Source organism: Manis pentadactyla, chromosome 1 (genome assembly GCF_030020395.1).
Source record: "Manis pentadactyla isolate mManPen7 chromosome 1, mManPen7.hap1, whole genome shotgun sequence".
NCBI lineage: Eukaryota > Metazoa > Chordata > Mammalia > Pholidota > Manidae > Manis > Manis pentadactyla.
The window spans coordinates 119990012-120015495 of NC_080019.1; the positions used below are offsets into that span (position 1 = coordinate 119990012).

The window sequence follows — 25484 nt, forward strand, 5'->3', positions numbered from 1 at the left end:
AGGTGAAGTAAAACTTCTCTTATCCTCTTCAATGTGTCTATTCTTGGACTTTTTTCCCCAGTATGATGCTGGGGACTCCAGTAGATTTACAGGCTGCCACAAAGTTACTCTTGTGTGTGGGTGGTGGTCCTAATCAGTTTTTTTGTGTCAGGTTGTGAGTGCTGAAAACTTTTTCTGCCACCTTAACATCTATACATTCGCTGATGCCATCTTCTGTGCTGGGTTCAACCCAAAGCAGGGATCTACACAAATACGAACACTCACCTTTAGGCTACTAAGTAAGATTAGTAATTGTAGGACATTTAGAAAATGTTTGATTTCATTCTTGAAATACCAAACAATCTAATTTTAATAGTGAAAACAATATATGTTAAAGATTTCAGCTAAAGTCAAGTATCAACCAACCAAAAAGTTACAACTAATTTGAACTCTGCAGAACCAATTTGATTTCACATGGAAACAGTCCCTTTTCACATTTAAAGTAATACATCGGCTATTATCCAAGTACCACCTGGATGCTAATTCCAACTCTGCTTTGAATAAATTTTTTCCCCTGTCTAGGCCATAATTTATTCCTGTGTAAAGTTAATGGATTAAAATAAAGTGCAGGCATTGAATATATGACCTGAAAACAAATGTAGTTTGCCTATTCCAAGGGGATCACCTGATATCTTTAGCACAACTTAGAAGTCTTAATTTTCTGGCATAGCTCACCCAGTCTGGGAGCCTGAATGGATGGAGCATTTAAGTCCTAAACTGCTGCTTCTGGAAAGTGAGAGAAAGGAGAGAGAGGTGTTAAGGCTTTTCCTAGGAATCATAATTTCTACAAAGGAGTTAAGGCTTTCCTTAGGAATCATCATCTCTGCAATGGGAAATATGCTTTCTTCTGCATGCCATGCCTGATGAGACTTGTCCCACACAAAGAGGTTTAAAATGTCTTTCTGTGTAAAAATTGAAATAGAATGCTGATTTTGCTGTAAAGAGGCAGACAAGCTGTGGTCAGATTAGAGAAATAAAGAGCCATACATCCTAAACTGTTTCAATAGAATGACATTATATATTAGTTGGAGCATTTTACCAATTTGTAATTTGGACATTGAATTATAGAAGTGGATAGAAATATTTCATTAGGTAGAACAGTAAAATAATCTCAGACAGACTTTTAAAATTGCTTCCCCTGTCATATATCATAAACTAAAAAGAAAAAAGCAAAACACTTGGCTGAAGTGAGAAAGGTGATTCATTTTGGACATTTTCAAAGCATCTCACATTTTAAGGTTTTAGAAAATTCAGTTTCATGGGTACTATTTTGATCCATAAAATGCAGCTATTTCTGAGGGTCAAGGAAGTCAAAGACTTAAGGAACAAGTTGCTCCTTGGGCTTACTTTTGATGTTGCTTTTTGGAATGCAAGCAAGGATTCGGATTACTTTTAAACCAGCACATACCAATTTCACAATCTCTTGCTCTGGTATGTCTAATGAAAGTGGTTTTATCAGATATAAAAACCTCCCATCCAACCGATCGTCCAAGACTTATTCCTGAAATATGTTTGGAGATGTTGAGTATGAATTTAAAAATACTGTAAAACCTCTTAAAACTTTAAAATCATAGTATATTTGTCAAACTGTGCTCTCCTGAGAGATGTAGCCTTCAGAGGTCTTTTGAGGAAAAGCTTTGTTTTTCCTTATTTCTTTTAAGTGCAGTTTGGGAAATATGTACTTTAAAAATTTGTATTTGAAAATAACTTCAAACTTACCAAGAGCTGTAAAAATAAAAATGGTACAAAGAATATCCATATAAATTTTACTCAGATTCATCCATTAACATTTTATCCCATCTCCCTGCCTCTGCCCTGTCTACCACCTCCTGCAATGGGAGCTTTATTTTCCTGCTCAGACTGACTATATTTATTACTGTGGTGGCAATGAAAGGAGGCAGGGTATTTTTGATGAAAACAAATATGATCTTGCAAGGCAACTGGCTCTGGTGTTTTGCAGGAACTCTAGGGAATGAGGGAAAACTTTCCTGTACAAGGGAAAGTAAACTGTCCCTGCTGAGCCAGAGTCATCAGGAGAATCTAGAGTTTGGAGATTCGAAGCCCATTCAATCAAATGTCCCCGTTAATCAAATGTCCCCATTGCAGACCTCAAGTCTCATACTTCTTCTACTAGCAGCTTGTCTTTGACATAAAACACCTAACAAATTTATCAAGTTGGATGTATCTGTGTTGCCTTTATAATTTTAATCTTGGGCCTATGCCTTATAGCTGTAGGGCTTGAGGGTCTTTTTTTTTTGTCTTTTAAACCATTGCCATGGAGGCTTCTTATTTTGAAAGTATAACCTGAGTCTGTCACTTTAGTTTCTAAAGCTTTTGAAGATGTAAATAAAAGCCAGCAAAATCACCATCCTTAGAATTACTGTTGCACCCATATGATTTAAATGGCAACTCTTAAAACTGGCCCAGAAGCTAAAGCCTCACCTTCTATACTCACCTTATTCTGATCTGTCATTGGTAAAATTTTTAGTGACTATAATGCTATGGCAGGCAAGGATTATCACTGCCCCACTCACCACCAGCAACACAGTCCTTACTGACTGGTAAGTGTTCTAGCTTTAGAATCTGATTCTGATGGTTTGATTTTCAGGGGCTTTTCTGTTACCAACCAACTTAGGCTAGTTTTCTCAAAACACGAGTATGAAATATGGGCCTCCATGTAGACAGTTTATTTTTAGAAATGATCCCCAGAAATAGCAGTGGGGATGGGAAAGTTATAAAAGGGAAGAAAGCAAGCCAATCTAAGAGTAAATTATCATGCTAGTTACAACAGTGGAGAACTAGAGATCTATCTAGCTAGATACCTTGAAGCGACCAGCTAGAAAGTGCTTAATTTATTCTCCTGAATTTCAGAAGAAATAGGTAGCCACTGGCTTCTATCCCTCAATTATTAAAGTTAGCCACATAGGTTTAATTATCTCAGAATTTGAGATTTTCTCTGCCATTGTTCCACACAGCAGTGAAAGACAAGCTCGGGAAGATAAGTTGATTTACTTCCTACAGCTAAGGTGAGATGCCGTGGATGACACTTGCACACAGTAGGATCACACAGTAAATACTGGAATAAAAAGGAGGGTTGAAATAATGTAAAGTAAGACATAAATTCAGTCAGTTGTGTATGTTATTTAAACAAGAGAAGAGGTAATACATAAAGAGTATATGTTAGAACAGGAATGTTTTACTAATTAAATGAGGATAAAATCCTGTATTAGTTTTCTATGGCTGCTGTAACAAATGACCACAAGCTAGAGGGCCAAAATCAACACAATGTATTATTTTACATTTCTCATGATCAAAAGTCCAAAATTAGATTTACTGGGCTAGATTCAATGTGTCAACACAGCTGACTCCAGTTCCTTCTGGTCGTTCTAGATGAGAATCTATTTCCTTGTCTTTTCCAACTTCTAGAGGCCATCTATATTTTTGGTTTATGTCCCATTTTTAGAGTTCTTCAGAGAAACAGAACCAATGGGATATATAGACAATACCCACCTTATGGTGGTTTGACTTAACAGTTTCTCAACTTTACAGTGTAGTGAAAGCAGTATACATTTAACAGAAGCTGTACTTCAAAAATTGAATTTTGATCTTTCCTGGGCTATTGATATGCAGTTTGATACTCTCCTGTGATGTTGGGCAGTGGCAGTGAGCCAGAACACCCAGTCAAGCATGCCATCATGTAATGACTGATAAACTTACAACTATTCTGTTTTTCACTTTCAGTATAGTATTCAATAACTCACATGAGATATACCACACTTTATTATAAAATATACTATGTCTTAGATGATTTTTACCTAACTGTGGGCTAATATAATTGTGTTCTGATCATGTTGAGAGTAGGGAAAGCTACACTATGATGTTTGGTAGGCTAGGAATATTAAATGTGTTTTTTGACTTATGATTTTTCAACATATGAGCTTATCAAGATGTAACCCCATGATAGGTTGAGGAAGATCTGTGGGGAGAGAGAGAGAGAGAGAGAGAGAGAGAGAGAAGACTAATCAAAAGGCTGAGAGCTAATAATGTGACTGTAAAACTCTTCCCTTACCCCCATAAGCCCTCATAGGGCTTACCTCATAAGCCCTATTCATAGCAGTTTCCTCCCTTAAGTGCCTATGTCTGCTTATCAAGAAAAATCTACAAGACATATCAAAAGGCAAAAGCAAAAACAAAAACACAATTTGAAGAAATAGAGCAAGTTTAGAATCAGAAATGGCAGGACTGGAATTATCAGACCCCAAATTTAAAACATCTATGATTAATCTGCTGAGGGCTCTCCTGGATAAAGAAGACAGCATGTGAGGACAGATGAGAAGTGCAAGCAGAGAGATGGAAATAAAAAGAAAGCATCAACAAGAAATGCTAGAGATCAAGAAACTGTAACAGAAATGAAGACTGTCTTTGGTCGGATTAATGGTAGACTGAACACACCTGAGGAAAGAATCTCTGAGCTATTATCAGTAGAATCCTCTGAAACCAAATGTTGAAAGAACAAAGACTTGATCTCTGGCATTTCTTTTTGATGTTTTCTTAGAATATCCATCTTTTACATTATCCATCTGTTTTTGCATGTTGTCCACATTTTCCATTAGAGCCCTTAGCATATTAATCATAGTTGCTTTAAATTCCTGGTGTGATAATTCTAACATCCTTGTCATGTCTCTGATGATTCTTGCTCTCTCTATAGTCTTTCTGTCTTTCAGTATGCACTGTAATTTTTTGTTGAAAGCTAGATGTGATCTACTAGATAAAAGGGAGTCCAGTAAATAGGCCTTTCATGGTGTGGTAGTGAGGTGTGGAGGAAGGGCTACTGTATAGCCCCAGCATTAGGTCTAAGTCTTCTATGGAGAATCTTCCCCAGGGCTGTGCATTTCATAAGTGCTTCTCATTTTTTCTTCTACCCTTATGAGCAACAGGATGGCTAAAAGGACCTAGAGTTGGGTATTTCCCTTCCCTACCTTTAATCCTAGAGGGTAAGAATTGGTTATTTCCCTTTCTCCAAGTCAGTTAGACTCTGATAAAACCTCAGTAGGTTAGGCTTTGGTACAATAGTTTCTCTTGGGACAAGTATTCTTAAGAACAGAATGCTTTGGCGTATCTCAAAATGGTGACTTTTTGCGTCCCCCTGCTGGAGGGAATAAGGGATTTTTCTCTAATCTTCACTGTGGGAAGCTAATAGAGCTCCTGCAGCTAAAACTCACAGAAGTTGGAAGCTTCCCTTTAACTGGGCTGTCCTGTGGATTTTATCTCTCAGAATTGTCCACATTGTGCCTCCAGAAGTTCATCAATTGCAGTTTAGGTTTTTTCTAACCTGGTGCTATTTCATATAAAGGTTTCTGCTCATGAGTTTCAGTCTGTTAGATGTGATTCTCTGTGTCTGCCTGGCTGCCTCTCCAATTTGTGGCATAGTGGTTTGCCCTGTTACCTCACTTTTCTGAGTTGTTGATTTTTCAATTCGTTCAGATTTTTTACCTGTTGTTACTGTGGAATGACAACTTCTAAGCTCCTTACATGCCAGATTGGAAACTGGAAGTTCATCTTTCCTTTATCATGAAGGGTAGCATGTGTTTGTAGCTGAGTATTTTTTATTATCCTATTCCTTATCTGTACAACTTTGGGAGTTTGGCAGTATTTTCTCATACTCTCTCTGTCCTATTTAGGCCAAATTTGTAGTGTTTCTAAAGGTACAATATTCTTAAAAACCTTGTGGATCCCCTGTGTATTTCATGGATACCCACTCGAATAGATAGGAAGCTCCTCTGTAGGTATTTCCTAGAAAAACCCATCTCTATTTTTGACTTCTCCTGAGGTGGTTGAGGGCATCCATGAGTCACATCCCTAATCTTTACAAATAGCCATCTGCTATTTCATTGTAAAACTTTGTTCTTTTTGAGTCACTATCAAAAGTTTGTCCAACCACACTTTGTCTTTCTCTCCAGAGCACACTTTCCTAATCATGAATTGCTTAACTTTAGAATCCTTTGAAATCAGGATAGGCTGAGGATTCCCAAAACATCAGATTGGTAGCTTGATAGCTTTTACTACAATGTATATATTTCCTATTACAGTCAACTATAAGCAGCAAGAATAAACTAAGCTGTACTTCTACTCTTAACTTGGACTTCTACTCAGCTAAATATCCAAGTTCATAACTGACAAGTTCTGCTCTTCACATAATTAGAGAATGCAATTCAGTGAAATGTTTGCCTTTGCATAAATGATCTCCTTTCCTCCCATTTTTAATAGTATTTTCCTCATTCCCTTCTAAGTCTTCACCATCAAGCCCTTTTAAAATCCATATTTCTATGAGTAGTATGTTAATGATGATTTATAAATTCTCTAAGATGATATCAGTTTCTTGCACCATGACATTAAAAAATTCTCCAACCTTCTCTACATTACCCAAGCCCAGAGCTACTTGCACATATTTAGGAACTTCTTACAGCAGCACTCTATTGCTAAGTGTCAAAATCTACATCGCATTCCTGTTACTGCTGTCACAAAGTGCCACAACCTTGACGGCTTAAAAAAACTTAAATGTTTAAAAAACTCTTAGAGCTCTGGAGGTCAGAAGTCCAAAATTACTTTGACTTGTCACTAACACTAAGTCAAAGTGTTGATGAGGTTGTTTTTGTCTGGAGGCACTAGAAGAGAATACATTTCTTTGATTTTTCAGCTTTTAAATGCGATCTGGATTCCTTGCTCCTTCCTCCATCATTAGAATACATAACTCCAGTTTCTGATTTTGTCATCATGTGACTTCTCTTATGCCCCTCTAATAAGGTTCCTTGTGATTGCATCAGGCCCATGTGAATGATCTAGAATCTTATAATTAAACTTTTCTCAAAATTCTTAAGTTCATCACATCTACAAATTTTCTTGTGCCATAGGAAGTAAAATTTACAGGTTTTGGGAATTAGGATATGAATATCTTGGGGGAGGGGCATCATTCAGTCTACCACAGGCCCACAGTTCCAATAGTTTCTCTAGAGAGTAACAAAAGGCAGGAGAAGCCCCTACTCTTCAACAAAAAGGAAGAGGGAAATATTCTTTCATGTCATGTCTCCTCTCTACTCAGGTATCATAAATCTTTGAAAAGTACACAGGACAAGAAGTGAGAAAGAACTGTGAGAACTAGAGGATATGAGAGGCTTTTTAATACTGTTTGAAATAAAATTTTGGTAGCCATGTCTTTGAAGACCTATGCAGAGTAGGGATACATTATGAATTGGAATGCCTTTTTATTTGCAAATAATTATGCTGGAAATTGAATCAGGCTTTTCCAGTTTCTGTAGCAGAATTATAGTGGGGAACTGAAGAAAAATAGAATATTAGCAGGTATATATGGAGAAAGAAGGGTAGTATAGGCCAAGGGAAATATGCAAAGGCTAGAACATAGAGGATATGTTTGGGAAGTGACTAATTTGGTGTGCTGAAATAAAACACAATGTACAAATCCCCCAATATTGTTGCCCCACCTTCAATATGCAAGATTTTAGTGAGCATACATTCAGAAGGTGCTTTCCATGGGAAAACTGATTTCCTGAAAACCAGTGAGCTAACTTTTAGCTCTCCAAAAGCTGTGTTAACTCTGACAGAACAAAGGAAAGGAGAATTCCTTTCATTCTTATTCAAAAAGTCATGTTTCAGTCCTCAAGTTTTATTTCTGGAAAAAATGGGGACAAATTCTGGGTTTCACTTTTTGCTGGGCCTGACAGCGGGATCACTTGAGCTCTAGTGTCTCATAGGGATCTCTTGAGAGAAGTTCCCTCTGCATCTGCCCACGCAGCACCTCTTCACAAGCTTATAACTACCTACCTCTAAGGCCGGTTCCCTCCATTCTTCTCCCAAGTGATCAGATCATTCATGCAACAGATATTTAAAGGCCACTGACCATGTACCACTGAGGCTACAACATTAGTGAACAAATTATTGTTTCTCTTGTCAGGGAACTTATTATATTCTACATTCTGTACCCCTGAACAGAAACTTCCTCCTAGATAACTTTTTCAACCCAAAATTAACTCATGAAAATACATGCCTCCAGGGGTTACCTACAAATAGGTCAACCATAACAAATCTTGAACCCCAATTAAGCTCCTCAGGGATTCCTGCTAAATAGAATGTATATAGAAGAATATTGCAAATAAAAAGGTGGGTTGGGGATAGATTGTAGAGGACCATCAGGGTTGAGTTAATGAGTATTAACTTCCTTATAAGGCTATGGGAGGTGTGGAGGTTTTCAGAAGGAAAGCTAGTAAGATTACTTTTGTAGTTTTATGTGGGAGACATCAGAGGCTAAAAGGACAGATCTCCTGTGTTACTTTGTGAGTGAAACCAGCTTTTGAAGAGCTAAAAAGAGGCTCTCGTTACCATCCTAATTTACTGAGAGCAAAGCAGTGTTTATTAGTAGGAGCTTATTGACTTCAGGGTTGTATTTTCACCTGCAGCAGCAAGTATTTACAATACTGCACAGCACTGCCATAGATAAACATGCTTGCTGTGAAGGTGTTTCTCTTACAGATATAAGAAAAACTCTTCCACTAATATTTCAAAGTATTAAAAAATTACATTGCTAAAGACAAAATAAATAATGCTTTACTGCATTAGTTACGATAAAATTTTTTTTCCAACCCTTCTTCACCAGGGAATACCTGAAACTTTGTTGTAAGATTTTTAACAGGTTTCAGTAACACTTTTTTTTACATATTCATGATTTGCTTTAATATTTCTTTTTACATACATAGTCAAAATTTTTCAATTTCAGTTTTATTGAAGTATTGTTGACAAATAAAATTGTGCAGTATTTAAAGGGTCCATCATGGAGGTTTGATGCATGTAGACATTGTGAAAGGATTTGCCCCATCTAGATAATTAACACATCCACCACCTCAAACATATCCTTTTTTGTGTGTGTGTGTGAGAGTAAGATCTACTCTCTTAGCAAATTTCAATTCTATAATACAGTTTCATCCATAGTCACCATGTTTTGCATCAGATTTACAGACCTTATTCATCTTATAGCTGAAGTATGTATACTTGTACTACCCTCTCCCTCTTCCCCCAACCCCTGCACCGCAGCACCTGTAACTCCTTCTCCACTTTCCCACACCAGCGACACAGGCAGTGTGTGAGACACTCTGTGTCTGGCTTATTTCACTTAGCACAATGCCCTTAAGATCCATCCATTTTGTCTGAGATGGCAGGATTTTCTTCTTTCTTACGGCTTAATAATAATCCATTGTATATATGTCACATCTTTATCCATCCATTTATTGACAGACAATCAGATTATTTCAATATTTCAGCTTTTGTGAATAATGCTGGAATGAATACACACACACCAAGAAGTGGGATTGCTGAATCAGCTGTCATTCTTTGATTTTTAACTTTTTTGAATTTTTCAGGGAATTGCATACTGTTTTCCATGGTGCCTGTACCAACTAACATTCCCACCAACAGCATACAAGGTTCCCTTTTCCCACATCCTCACCAACACTTATTTCCTGTCTTTTTGTTATAGTATCCATTCTATTCACTTGTACAGAACAAGTTTTCTCTTGTTGCTTTTAAAATTTTCTTCTTATCTTTAACTTTTACCAATTTAATTATAATGTATCTTGATGTGAGTGTCATCAGATTTATCTTGTTTGGACCTTTCTGGGCTTCCTGAATCTGAATGTCTGTTTCTTTCCCCAGGTTAAGGAAGTTTTCAGCATTATTTCTTTGAATAAACTTTCTTTCCCCTTCTTTCTCTCTTCTCCTTCTGGGACCCCTATAATGCAAATATTTATGCATCTGATGTTGTCCAATAAGTCCATTAAGAGATTTTCACTCCTTTCCAGTCTTTTTTTCTTTTTTCTCCTATGATGAAATGAATTCCACTGCCCTGTTTCTTTGTTTGCTACAGTCTTGTGAGACTCACAACCACAAACCCCATTGGCTACCAGAGCCAGATGACCCGTAGATGCTTCCGCAGAGTGGCAGCCACATAAGCCAGAGTGCCAGCCATGTACACAAGTTCCTTTCTGGGAGATATTGGTGCCTTGGAGCAGGCCAGAAGGTTAACATGGAGATGGTGCCCACTGAGCTTCCAGGTGTCCAGGGAGGATCACAGCCAGCCCCTAAATGTGTGTTCAACTAGAAGCTTTACTTGGAAACAGCAGCCTTTAAAGTATGTAAACAGTCCTTTTCAATGAAAGACTAAGAGTTGGACATCTCAGTCTACACCCTCTGTGCTGAGCCCAGGGGAAGATAGCCTCAGTGAGTCCTTTCAAGCCCTTGAAAAACTTCCTGTTTTTACTATAGTCATGTGGGCCTTTTGGATGGCAGCCCCCCTGGCTTTCAGAGCTAGGGTTCATCAGGGAGCCATCTCTCAGGTAGAAATGTCTTAAATACATTTGGGGCCCTTGATGGTTCTGCCCAAACCCTTTACCACTCAGGGAGAAGCTGGGAGCAGGGAGCTGCCTCCTGTGTATGTTACTGTGGTGGGGTCGGGGCTTACGGCCAGAGTGTGTCTCAGCCTTTTCTACCCCTTTCATTTTGAGTAGTTGCGTGCTTGTTCAATACGTAGAAGTCGCTCGGGTAGTTTGCTCTTCCAGAGGGAACTGTTCCATGTGTAGCTACAGATTCAGTGTGTCCACGCAAAGAGGTGAGTTCAGGAGCCTTCTTTGTCACCATTTTGGACTGAAACTCCCATTTAATATAAGTAATTCATTGCTCATTTTATATTTTGCAGTGTTTTATCTAAGTTTTGCTGTTGTTTTGCACTGAATGCTTTTTAAAAAATTATGTACTTTTTAAAGATGAATACTCATGCACAGAAGTCTACATCATAATTATATATGAATAAATTGAAAAGATATAAAAATTTTTTTAATTAACATCTTTTATTTTACAAAATATTGTGAATATATGGCACTTAAAAAATTAAGGGTAGATTGAAAATTTATTTTATATTTTAGTAATATATAATAATTGGATAAAAAATTGGGAGAGAAATATATAGAAGTTCTTGTTTTAACCTGGGTTCTACAGAAAGAAGAGCCTGAGCTTATTGGAGACTGTCTTCATTTGCAAGCACAGCACCAGGGAGCAGGAGTGAAGGAAAATGTAAGTGAGGCAGAGAAAAAGAAAAAGCCAATTGCTAGGACATGCTACTGATTTGCCTGCTGCTATGCAACTGATTCCTGATATCTCAGTCACCAATAAGTTTCATAAACTGCATTCCAGGACAATCTATCTTGAGGACGGTAGGGGAGGAGAATTACTCACTAGTTCCTGCTTCCCGTTTATCAGTGTTTCACCCAAGATTGTGTAATTCTCAGTTGTGCTTCATTGGTGCTTAGCTGGGTCCCATTGCTTTCCAAGCTTTTCAATCAACCGAGGAGTCTTGAGAGCAGGAAACAGGAGCTGTATCGTGTAGGTATAAGGGATAATACTTGTTAATAATCCATGTAAAGCCAGTACCCAGAGTAATGGGTATATAAATCTGGGAAAAATGAAACCAAAAAGCTTTGAAGTAGCACATAAATAGGTATCTTTTACAGGTCTCAAAAGTACAAAAATACTGATTGTGGGATTTGTTTCTAATCATTAAATAAAAATGTATAATGTTTTGGTGACATTTTACATGCAGCACACTCAAAATATGTTTATATAAATATTTGCATCTCTTCACTGCTGCAAAAAAATTCCAGAGATATTGGTTTGTCTAAAAATTGATCATTTTTCTTTTTACTATCACTTTTGCTGCTGAATAGAGATAATTAATATTGATGATGAATTTTCCCAAAAGTACTAGCTACAGATTTCTGGAAATCATATCATTTCTACTTAGCTGTCTAGCACCAAACTGTGTTGACATCTGCATAAAGATTTGAGGGAAAGTGGTCTGAGATTTGTTTAACTGAAAGTATGACGGGATATCATCCCAGTAGTTGTGTAGGTGGGTAGTTATGCAAATACTTTGCTACACGGCAAAGATATCCATACCCACCTGAAAAAGCCATTGATATTTAAGTTAGTGTCCATAATGTCCTCAATCTTTCCCCTGCAAGACATCACATACTTTGTCACTGAATATTCAAAACTGAAAATACTCATCTTTGGAAAGATTTCTACTTAAAGCTTCCACTTTGTAAGTCTTTCAAAGCAGCTTATTTTAAAAAATATTTAAAGATCTTCAGATGACAGATTTAACATTTTCATAGATGACACATGTGGCTTTTTCAATAGGAAAATCTTATGACAATATAACTCGTTTTATATGTAGCATACATGAATTTAATCTATAAAACCTGTATGTGAGAAACACCGTATTTACATTTTTCCCTAGATTAACTTAAAAACGGCATGAGACCCTGTCACCCCATCTAGCAGAACATTCAGTATTACTCACCATGGTGCTCTTCAAGCTTTCTTGGTGTCAGGATAACGGGAAACTGTGTGGTCCTTTTGCTCTTGCAGTCACCACGGTCAGTCTGTTCCTTCTGCAATGAGATGCCGCTGTTGATTGCTAATCCTTTGTCCTTTATTGCTCCAAGGCTAGGCCCAGAGACTCAGTCACTGGTATTCATTCTGCTGGTTCACTGGCCTAACCCTCTCCCAGGTGTCCAGCCAGTTCTCTCCATGGCAACGGCAATACAGTGCATGTTCCTGTCACCCATAAGTCCTCTGACACTTGCATAACTCTATGCCAGAGAATCCACACCCCTTCAAGTTTGGCTTTCTGTCTCCCTTCCCCTCCGGTGAAACTCAACCTTTGTTTCTCCCTCAGGGATCTGGATAGGATTTTTCTTCAATAATTAAAACCCAGAGAAATTATTCATTGTCCCTAAGCAGTAAGAAGAGTTCAGACATTATAATTTCAGAGGAAGTCTTGACACAAATGTAGTTCTATGTCTTTCCCATAAAAATGTTTGTGAGCTAAATTGAATGTTGAATTATAGTAACTATTGTTAACTTGACTTTTCATTAACTTTATTTCTTCCCCTAGCTTCAGTGCCTTCCTCTAAATTATTTTACTATTGAGCTTTATTGTGTAATGTGTCCATTGTTATGCTTCTAACAGTTTCTGCTATAGTATAGAGTGCAGGGGAGAAAGCATAGCTTAAAATGTTTTAGAAACAGTACATCTTTAACATATATTGAGAAATTTCTTTTATTAGTAGCCTTCAGTGAATTCTCTTCTGTGACTTCTCAAACAGGAATGCTAACCTCTTCCATTTTGTACTTGGTAATTTTTGGATTCCATACTCAATATGCATTCACCCATGATCTTTAAAAAGGCATGTGAAATGATTGTATGGACCAGTTCTAGGACTAGTGGGACTTCCTGCACTTTGGGATGAAGTCACATAGATAAGGGATTTTCTATTCCACTTTATGTTTTCAAGTTTCTGTTCAACAGAGATGAGTTTTTCTTTTGATAAAATTTAAACTCTGAGGTAAGATTTTTTGAACAAAAGTGGAATCATTTAGTATCAAAGTAAGCAGGCACCCAAGAGACTATAAACCATAAGTATGGGCACAGAAAGCTCCTGGCAGAAAAACAAAGACTTCTACATAGTCACAAAGACAACGGATCACATAGACACAGCCATTAATGTCTAAGGAAAACAAAGCCTCCCCTAGAAATAATATTTCTCCTGAAAAATAAAATCTGAAATACTGGCTTAAAGGACAAATTCATTTATAAGCTGACTTTTAGCCACCAAACCATCTTTACCTTAATTCCCTTTCCTCACTGATTGAAAGCCAGAGAGATTACATAAACGGTCCAAGGACACACAACTAGATAACTGATGGAATAACAATCTGTCCTAGGATATTTTTACTATAAAAAGTATGTCCTTTCCACTTGTGGAAGAGGGGACATATTCTTGGTGCTGATATTAATTCTGCATCCTTGAGAATATTGCAGTTTGAGCAGTAGGTAGGGTGAGGGGGTACCTCTACAGCTAAGGATAAATTATAAAAAGATAATTTTATTTCCGCTGATGTTTAGGTTCACCCCATTATTGAGAGGTCGAAACCTCTTGCCTTCTTATCAGATGATAAGTACTTGGTGTGTCAAGTGTGGTTTGGTGAATAAGGATAAAACATGAGGAAAACAGAAAGACCTAAGAGAAAAACCATGAAAGTGTCTTTTCAAGGAATAAAAAGCATTGCAAAAAAGATGATTTTTCTAATTTGTCACTATGATTTAGAGGACTACACTGTATGGTCAAAAGCAACATGAAAAACAAAATCTAATCAAACAATTATCCATCCCCTTATTTTAACTTTTTAAAAATTTAGTTTAAAATAAGAGAACTTGAATCAAATCAGTTCTACACATTTGAGCTGTTCAAATTGGTTTTGTTCATTTGCCGTTTCCATCTGGGATCAAAATATATGCTGCCAGAGTAGGCCTAGGAAGGCAGCCTGCATGGGTTCCCATCTGGGATCTCTGATACCAGGCCAGCAATCTCCTGGGAGAACTTGCACTGGGTCGCAGCCAGACTTACGGTTATTATTTTGAGTGTTTAATGTTAGCATGAAAGCAACAGGAAATTTAGTAAGGTGTAGAACATCCACAGAGGAGACATCCTTCTCCAGCAGGTGAACAATTGTAATTAAGAGCAAAGCTTTTGGAATCAAGCATTGATGCTGAAATTTGACATTTTTCATGTGTTTGACCTTAGAAAAATTACTTAGCTCCTCTAAACCTCAAGGTCATCATATGCATTTATTGTAAGGAATAAAGGAGAGGATATAAGTAAAGCATTTACCACCTAACCTGTTACTTAACAAGGCTAAAAAAAACTAAATACCAATGGATTGACTCATCATTAGTCATCATTTACCATTTCTGAATGTATTGCCTAAACAATGCTGTAGAAATGCCACAAATAAAATGTGAAAACAAAATCACCTCGAATTTCACTCACTACCTTAAACATCAGGCATGGACGCTGTCTTTTGTTTAGTTATTAGCTTATATGCTAACAATGTTTACATGGCAAAATCAGTTTCATGAGCCAATAAAATTTCAGCTCTGTAAGGACAGGGATGGTATCTGTGCTATTCACTGCTATATACCCACTGTGTAATACAGATTTATTGAGTTGAATTGAATATGATTTTTAAGCATAGTCTCTGTAAGCATTATTTTAAATAAGTGGACTGTAATACCTAACTAATTTTTTCTGTAACTATAGTTTCTAGTTCTCAATAGATCTAATATATGACTGTTATAGACGAATTATTTATTTTTAATGCCCTTTTTTTCTAAGTTGTGTTCCAGTTTGAATGAATTATATAATTTTGGTTGCCAACTTTTTGTTTCATAAATAATTCTGTGATGGACATCTTTTCACATATAACCTTTTACTCCTATGGTGTTAATTCTGTAGGAGGAATCGATATGATTAGGATTTAGTCAAGAAGGGGTATTTCAAAATAATTTCCCTTTTTAATTCTTTTGAGAAAGGAAAGTGATAATTTATTCATTTTCTTAAAATTTCTTATTTTATAAAATTATGTGATTTCATCAAATTTCTGTTGATCATATTGTCCCTAATACCTCTTCACTAATGGATTTCAGGAACTATCAAAAAACAAGCAAGACAAAAGTGTTGTCAATTCTCTACAAAGTATTTTACAAATGGCATCCAAACTGTGGTTTCATTGATCAATTTACTCTTTAATTCTAATAAGTATTATAAGTTCCACAGCATATTTTTTCTAAATCAAATGACAATTTTCTATATACTCCCAACTCATAAGACTGGCTATAAGTCAGTTGTCAATTTTTAATTGACTCTTTTCCATCTCTGATACTCACGTGGTCCTAACAAATGGGTACATGTGGAGATGTTCTAAGAGTCTGATCATTTACATCAGTTGTATTTTCTTTGGTTTCTCAGGCATGGTGTTGTGAACGATGACCATCATGGTTGGTGTCTTCATGGAACACATAGACCCTCACCCTTCCCCCGGTGCTGAGGTCCTTTGAGCACAGCCTAAAAGAACCCACATGGCTTTTTTCTATCCAGTATTCAGGAAGACAACACCTTACCAGTTTCCAAGGTCCCTCTCTGTCTTAGCTCAGGCTGCTATAACAAATGACCATAGATTGAGTAACTTAAACAATAAACATTTACTTCTCACAGTTCTGGAAGCTGGGAAGTCAAAGCTCAAGGTGCTTTTTATCATCTCACATCATCACAGGAAGAAGGATGAGTACAGTACAATTCTGTATTTTGAGAGAGATCACATTCATATAATTTTTTTTACAGTATATTATAATTCTATTTTATTATTAGTTACTGTTGTTAATTTGCTACTGTGTCTAATTTATAAGTTAAACTTCATCATACATATGTGTGTGTAGGAAAAAAAACCTAGTATATGTAGGTTGATACTATCTGCAGTTTCAGAAATCCGCTAGGGGTCTTGGAATGTATCACCTTTGGATAAGGGCACTATGTAATAATAATGATGATGAAAATAATAATGTTTTCAAAAGATAACTGTTGAAATTTTTTCTCTTTCCTTTCTATAGCATAACTTATTTACTAGCTATATGTAACTCTGTTAGATGCTGTGGGGAGTCAGATGTTTATGTGGGGTGGTGGATGGGATCAAGGTAGAAACTGGTGAACTGGTGATAAGGCAATCACTTGTTCTCAAGGAGCTCAATATCTAGTAGCAGAACAGATAGCTCACCATTAGTCTAGTGGCTAAGAGCAGGCACTCTAGGTTCAAATCCCTGCACTGTCATTTACTAGCTCTGATCAAACTGGGTAATTTCTCTATACCTTAGTTCCCTCATCTGTGGAGCAGCTAATAAATCTTTTCTAAGATTGTTGTGAAAATTATATGAGCTAACATATAATATTATAATAAAATTAACATAATAAAAAGAACTTAGAAGACCACCTGAGGTATAACAAGTATTCAATAAACTTCAGCTGTAATCATTAAGCTAGATTATAATACAGTGTGAAAGATGTAAATAATGTGTTAAAAGGGAAAAATGAAAGAGAAAAATCAGTTCATCTGAGAGGATCAGTGATGCCCTCACAGAGGAGAATACTTTAAGTTGAACTTGGAAGAATGGGTAGGAATCCAACAGGCAGAGATAAAATCATTCTATGATGAGGAAAGAATGTCAGCACTTAAAAATGCACGTGATGTTTTCTTGGGATATGTGAATTAGCCGTGCATGTAAGGCACACAGAGTGCAAGAGAAGGTTTTCAAGTGATTAGCATGATTAATGGTGGAAACATGAGGCATTGCATTAAAAAATCTTATATACCAAGCTAAAATATTAAGATTTTACTCTCTTGGGCACTGGACCATGATCAGAGGTTTTCTGAGCAAGACAACAGTATAACTAAATATTTATTTTTATGAAAACAGTTGACAGCAAGGTTAAGCATGATTGACAAAGGAAATAGACTAGAGATAGGTAGGTTTCTCAAAGGGTTTGTGAGTGGTTATGGAGAGGATAGAGTTAAAGATAATGGTGGCTTTTTGCCCAACTGACTGAAAGAATATGCTATTAACTGAGCTAAGAAAAATGCTGTGCATGTTGGGAATAATCAGTAAGGGAAGTCTGGCCTTTAGGGCTGTCGATCCTGTATGTTTCTACCACTCTAAATTTGGCATGCAGATGGTACCTGTTATTATTATTGTTGTTTAACATTTACTGAGTGTCGACAGCAAGCGAAGCCTGGTGTGGAACTTTGGAAAGGAATGCGTATCTCCGCATTCCCACTCCTACCTCCGTCTGGTCCCTTTACTTTGTTATTGCCGTGTTTTCTGGGCACTTACAAGTTGGTCACTGGTTTGTTATTCACTTAATATTTACCAATTAAATGATAAATAGTGAAAAGACCATAAGGTTTTGAAAGTGCATTCATTTATCAATCAATACTTCATGGGAAACTGGTTTATGATACTGCCTAATATCAGTATTTGTTTAAATAAGGGTTGTATGCCTTACCAGTATGTATTGCTTTGTAATTTTATGACATTTTGCATTTGTTAGGTTATTTGATCTTTATATGAATATAGAAAGCTACTGTTTTTTCCTCAAAATATTTAAAATCACAGAAAAATACATAGAATAATAAAGCAAATATCAGTGCTTCATGCACACATATTTTTTAATTAATGAAAAAGATCATTACAGACACATCCTGCTGTTCTCCACTACCCCAGTACTGTTTACTTCTCTCCCTCTCTCTCCCACAAGTAACTAGCATGATAAATTTGATACATTTGAAATCCTTTAGCCAATATTGTAATTTTGCTGTCTAAATGTGAATCTTTATAGAATATATAGTATATTTTTGCTTTTTTTAATTTTTAAATAACTATACATTTAATTCCAAAAATTGTTCACTCAATATTTTATTCATGATTTTCATAATAATGATTTACATTACTATTGCTTAATAGTAAATATCTAAATTTAGACACAAATTATAATTTGTTCATCCATTCTTCTACTGATGGACATTTAATTGGTCCTGTTTTTTGCTATTGCAAATATTTCAATAGAAATCTTTGTATGTATTCTGTGTGACACAGATACAAAGGTTTTCTCAAGCAGCAGTTCAAAATGCTAGGCCTTTGGGTATTTCTGCATATTCACTTTCTCAGTTTTGCATATTCAATTTTTCAATATTGCAATATTGCAAAAATTACTCTCAAATGTGTTATACTATTTCAAAGTCCTAGTAGCACTGTATGAAATTTTTGATTTTCCACAGCATCTACCAATATTTGGTTTTACCTTTTATATTTTTCTAATCTTACGGTTGTGAAATGGAACCATCATTAATCTGATAGGTATTTCCCTGATTACCAGTAAGAGTGAATATTTTTTATATACTTATGGGCCATTCAATTTTTCCTGTTAGTGAATTGCCTTTTAATATGCTTTGTCTATCTTCCTAATGAGTTGTTTTTCTATTATTCTTTAACTGCTTAATTGATATTTAATTGACATGTAATAAAAATGCATATATTTAAGGTACACAATTTGATAACTTTTGATGTAAGTATATATCCATGGAGCCATCAGCCCAGTCAAGAATTGATAGAAGCCTTTAATATAGTCTCAATACTAATTTGGTTTGTTGCATATTTTCTAATGTCTACTTCCATGTTCTGGCCTATCATTGACCCTATTATATCATCATTTGGTCATAAAAATTTTTAAAGTCAATGGTAGTCATGTTTACTAATTAACTCCTTTATGACTTTTGCTCACTGTCTCTGGTCAAAGTAGTATTTTTTAAATCTGAGGACTCAAAGTTATTCTCCTATATTTCCTTCCAATACTTTTCAAATAGTTTTCTCACATTGAAGTAATTAATCTTGTAATTTCCTTTTTATGGTTTTGAAAAGAAAATGAATTTATCTGTACTGACAGGCAGTTGTGCCGGCACCATTTATTGAACTCTCTCTTCATTCCTCAATTCCTCATTGATTCATATCATGTATTGTCATTTCTGTCATGTATCATTTGTTTTTACATAAGTAGGTCTGTTTTGAGGAACTCTAATTTGTTACATTGAATTGTTTCTCTACTCCAGTATGAATATCATAGTTATAATTATTAGTAACTTACAGTAAAGCATTTTATCAAGAAAAGGGTTCTCTCCATTTATGTATTTTACTACCTATTTTTATTCCTCACTCCTGCAGTTTTATTCACTTTTTTCCTCTCTCTTCTATATCTATCTCCATCTCTACCTCTATGTCTCTTTCTACCTGTCTCTCTATCTCCTGTGATATCAATCAGAATTGCATTACATTAATAAATTGAAAGAATTGACATTTTATATTAGTACTTCCCATCTGAGAATATTATTTATTTTTTTATATATTTTATTGTTTTGTTGATATACAATATTACTTTGGTTTCAAGCAGACAACAGTGATTCAACAGTTACATACATTATTAAATCCTCACCCCAACTACTGTAGTTACTCTGTCGACATAGAAAGGTGTTACAAAACTATTGAGTATATTCTTTATGCTGTACTTTCATCCCCTAATTCATATTATGATTAAGATTTTGTGCCTCTTTATCCCCTTCACCTCTTTTACCCAACCATCCCAACCCCTCCCCCATGGTAACCACCAGTCACTTCTCCATGTCATGAGTCTGTTGCTATTTTGTTCATTTTGTTTTGTTTTGTTTTTAGATTCCACAAATAAGTGAAATCACATAGTATTTGTCTTTATCTACCTGGCTAATCTCACTTAGCATAATACCCTCTAATTCCATACACATTGTCAGAAATGGCAGATTTCTTTCTTTTTTATGGCTGAATAATATTCCATTGTATATATGTACCACACCTTCTTTATCCATTCATCTATTGATGGATACTTTGGTTGCTTCCATATCTTAACTATTATAAATAATACAGCAATAAGCATAGAAGTGCACATAGCTTTTCAAATTCCGATGATGTTTGACTCTATTTTCCTGGGTGCCTAATCGGTCTCTCTACTATTCAGTTACGTGAAAAACAATAAATGAACTCTTTTGCTTGAACTTCTTTGAGCATACAGGTATTCCCTGATATATTGAGGCACTAAATAGAACATTAGTCTGGAAACAGAAGAGGTCTCTAATATACCCCATGGCATCAAGTGTCTCACAGATTTATGAAGAAGATAAAGAGTGTACATATATTTATTGTGCTAATGACTTTCCATGTTGCTTCAATGTCTGATTACTTTATTTGAGGCTATTTATAAGAATAAACTAAATTAAATATGAGCAATTCCCCCATTTATACCAAGAAGCTAATAATATTTTCAATTGCACCAAATACAGAGAGAAAAAAGTTGAAGTAAATCCTTATCTGAGTAAAGAGATGCCGTCCTAAAAAACTCAGATTCAAATATTATTTAATGCTATTGACAGATTTTTAGATTTAGATTATTTCAAAGATCTAGATTTCTTAAACACCATGAATTTTGAAGATTCCAGGAGAGGAACATTTAAAACAAACATTTAACATTAACGGTTTTACCATCTGTGGAAAAGAAGCAAATGAAGATGTCTTTAATATTTACTATGAGAAGCTGGAAATAAAACAAAGGACTTGCTCAGTGCTCAGCACTGTCTCCCATTTCTGTTAATTTGCAGTATTATTTTAAAATCTGAAGAAATAGATGTTGGAAGCTATGCATTGAAACTATTGTTAAATAACATTTCTTTGAATGCAGTTAATTAGAAATCAATCAACATCTACAGGCTATTTAATCCCAAATGATGTTTCATCAACCCTCAACCTAGCAAAAATTTAAAATTAAATAATTTTTAGGATTTACCAGTGTGAAACGGGAAAATACATTCAATAATACCAAATTGAAAGGTTAAATCGTGAAAGTTTGTCTATAAGTATATATAAAATGTCAATCTCTGTATACAGACACAGTATATAAAGTGCCTAACCATCAAGTATGTCTTCAACACATTTTTTTTATAGGATTGCCTTGAACCTGTAGAACAACTTAGAGAGAACTGATATGTTCACAATGTTGTGTTACAATCCATGAAGGTCTTTGATTTCTTTCATCAACATTTTTTAATTCTTAGGATACAAGTCCTCTATATACACTATTACATTTATACCTAAGAATTTAATTTTCTTTAGATCAATTTTAAATGATATTGTATTTTTAATTTTGATTCCCACATGTTTGTTTTTATTATAAACATATGATAGATTTTTTTGTCTTATTTATGCATCCTGAAACCTTGTTGAACTCATTTAGTAGTTCTAGGATTTTTCTTTTTTTTTTGGTAAAGTGCGTGAGATTTTCTTTTTGATGGCTATAAGATCTTTATTCTTGATATTGGTAATTTGTGTCTTTGCTAGTTTTTTCTTTGTCAGTCTTAGTAGAGCCTTATCAATTTTGTTGTTTTTTCCCCAAAGAACCATCTTCCTGTTTTACCGATGTTCTCTATTGTTTTCCCATTTTCAGCTACATTGATTTCTGTTTGTACCTTTATTATTTTCTTTCTTCTTGCACTGGGTATATTTTGTTATTCTTTTTCTACTTTTCTGAGGTAGGAACTTAAATTAGTTTTAAATTTGTTAAACTTTGTTTTGTAGCCCTGGATATGGTCTGTCATGGTGAATATTCCATGGGACTTGACAAAAAAAATTATTTGTATTGGGCTATTGAATCAACACATATTTTGGGGTAACTATTAAGTTTAAGTGTAATGCACAAGGCTTACTTTCTATCCTTGAATACTTAATAAGCTTGTCTAAGAAAATCAATTTATAAAAATAATTACAAGATGGTAAGAATCAGAGATTTCCAACTGATTGAGTTGAGAAAGTTTACATAGGAAGAGTGGTTATTTGTTAGACATTAAAGGATAGGTAAAGCTCCAACATATGAGATTTGAAAGAAAGATATTATGGTTTTGTTTATGTAGGGCATGAAAGTTGAAAGAGGGGAGGAGAGAACTTTGATTACCAACTCTTTAAGGACACAGAATTCTATTTATTGTAAATTAAATAGGACCACACCAAATCACTGGGTAACTGATTTAAAAGGATGATTTCAGATCTCTTGCCACTGGTACTTTATATCTTTTTCTCTCTGGGGAAGCACTTTTCTAAGGCTATTAAAAGTTAGTGATTTACAGGATGTTAACATAATATCAGACTTTGGGGAATTTAGAAATCTAGGTCTGTGACTGTTTCACAACAGTAGGTTGATTTCCATTTGAAACAAAAGAGAAAAGCCTGTTACAAACTATAGAAAGTATTAATATGCCAGAATAGATAAGAACTAAAGATCCAAGCCTTTGGGTTAAAAAGCCAAAACTCTTATTTAGTTTCTTCTGATAAATAAGAAAGAGAAAGCACAGTTTCCCTAGTTTATCCTGTATTGAAAAATAATAGAACATATTATCCACGTGTTTTTCCTACTACTGCAGACAAACTGAAATATGAGAAATCATTAGACTTGTTCATAGTAGGTAGGGAAATTTAAAGAGATAGGGTAATAAAAATATTAAAACATATAAAAAATGAAATTTATTGTTTGCACACATTTTATATATTCATTTTGCAGTTGAATAATGGAGGTCTAAATGCATATAAATAAGTTGACCAGAATCATGTAATTGGCTAAAGATAGTTTTTTTTTTCTACTTTAATCCAGGTCCTTCACCTCCATAGCTTGTGACCTTTCTTGTAAAACATAAGCCACAGCTCTCTGCTCAGAATAAAAATCTTCAGGAAATGACAAGAGACCATGTTAAGGTTCCCAAAGAGAATATTAGCTGTATATTCCCTAATAATGCTCATATCTCAATATCTTGGTTTTCCTCTTGGCTCACAGGTCACTTTTTTCTCAGTCTCATTAGATGATGCTTACTCTTTCCCAGATTGATTAATGGGGAATAAACCCAGGGCTCAGTCCTTGATCCTTTTTCTTCTCTGTCTTCACTCACTCTCTTGACGGCCTCATATTGTCATATGGATTTGAGTACTCTCTTCATGCTGATGATCACCAAATGTGTTTCCCAAGTTCAGACTTTGTGTATCCACCTGTCCTTAACATCTCCACTTAGATAATACTAGCTCACGGCTTGACATGCTCAAATGAACTATTAGTCCTAAGCCCCACAGGTGCGCCACCTTCAGCTTTTTCCATCTTAATTGGCAGCAACTCCATCTATTTATTTGGTCAGGCAAAAAACACTGAAGACATTGCTGATTCCTGTCTTTATCTCATATCTCACATTTATTCTATAGGAAATCCCATTGCCTCTACCTTCAAATTTATCTTGCACATGACCACTTCTTTCTACTTGTACTACTATCAACCTGATCCTAGTGAACATTATCTCTTGCCTAGATTACTGTGATAACCATTAGCTGTTTTCCCTGCATCATGTTTTGTTCAAATACAGTCCATTTTCAACCTAGTAGCCAGAGTGATCATTATAAAATATTGTCAGGCTTATCAATCATCTGCTCTTGACAATAGTCCCCAATTTCAATTTTACTCAAAATAAAAGCAGATGTTCTTTTATTGCTTCAGTGACTATGCAAAATCTGAACCTTCTCCCATATTTTCCCCTCTGATCTCATCTCTTACTATTATTCTTCCTTACTCATGCTATGGAGCCCCGAAAGCCTTCTTGCTACTCTTTAAATACGCCAGGTGTGCTCCTGACTTAAGCCCATTGCTCTACCTGTGTCTTCTTTTGAAACACTCCTCCCCAGTTTAGGCAAGTATGATAAAGGTACCATAAACATCCATGTACAGGTATTTGTATGGTTGTAAATTTTTAACTCCTTTGAGGATATACTAAAGAATGGAACTGCTGGGTTGTACAGTCAGTGGGAAAATGTTTCATTTTGTTAGAAACTACCAATCTATCTCCCAAAGTGGCTATACTATTTTTCAACCTCACCATCACTTAATGAAGTTCTTTGTACTTCACATTCTCACCAGCATTTGGTGTCATCAGTGTTCTAGATTTTGGCCATTCTACATACATATGTAATAGTACCCAATTGTTTTAATTTTCATTTCCTTGATGATATGTAATATGGAACATCTCTTCATATGCTTATTTGTCCTCTGCATATCTTCTGAGGTGAGGTATTTGTTAAGGTCTTTGTTCCATTATTAAATCAGGTCATTTTCTTATTGTTAAAGTTTAAGTTATCTTTGTATGTTTTAAACAATGTTAAATTATCAGATATGTCTTTTGCAGATATTTTTTCTTAGTCTGTGTCTTTTTATTCTTTTAGCAATGTCTGTAACAGTGCAGAAATTTTTAATTTTAAAGATGTCAAGCTTATTATTTCTTCCATCACTTGTGTCTTTTGGGCATTATATCTAAAAAGATATTGCCAAAATCAAAGTCATTTAGGTTTTCTCCTACTTATTTCCTGGGAGTTTATAGTTCTGTGTTAACATTAACACTTAAATTGGAGGGCACTGGGTTGTGTAAATTCCCTTGTATAATGTGGGTGGGCCTCATCTAATCAGTCAAAGGCCTCAATTAAGAAAAAGATTGATTTCCCCAGCCACAGGGAACCCTGGAGCAGAGAGTCTTAGGGCCTGCACTGAAACATTGGCTTTCCCCTTGAGTCTCCAGTTCCCCTGCCGATACTGCAGAATTTGGGCTTGCCAGCCTGCATGATAAAGAAACAATTCCTTAAATTAAATCTCTTTCTGTATGCATATACATGCTATTGGTTCTGTTTCTCTGAAAAATCCTAATGCACTCTCCCTGTCCTATGATGTGTAATGTGTTCCAGTTTGTATGATTCCATGCTCACTCTTATTTGTTTTCTTTCTCTATAAGACCATAGTTATGTGTTGTGTGTTGTCCAATGTTTAAAAATTGTGTTTTATATA

General features: G+C 35.4%; 1 long non-coding RNA gene across 2 annotated transcripts in view; it reads right to left on the bottom strand.

Annotated features, from left to right (window-relative positions):
- Positions 1 to 2732: 2732 nt before the first annotated feature.
- The window catches only part of LOC118907069 (uncharacterized), a 36123-nt gene continuing 13371 nt past the window's right edge, over positions 2733 to 25484 (bottom strand). Inside the window, exons 2-4 of one of the 2 annotated variants that reach the window (XR_008997248.1) lie at positions 12461 to 12551; positions 11335 to 11551; positions 2733 to 3115 (exon numbers count right to left, since the gene is read on the bottom strand). This is a non-coding gene — a long non-coding RNA (uncharacterized LOC118907069). The remainder of the gene's footprint in view (positions 3116 to 11334; positions 11552 to 12460; positions 12552 to 25484) is intronic. The other variant, XR_008997246.1, reaches the window with a different exon arrangement.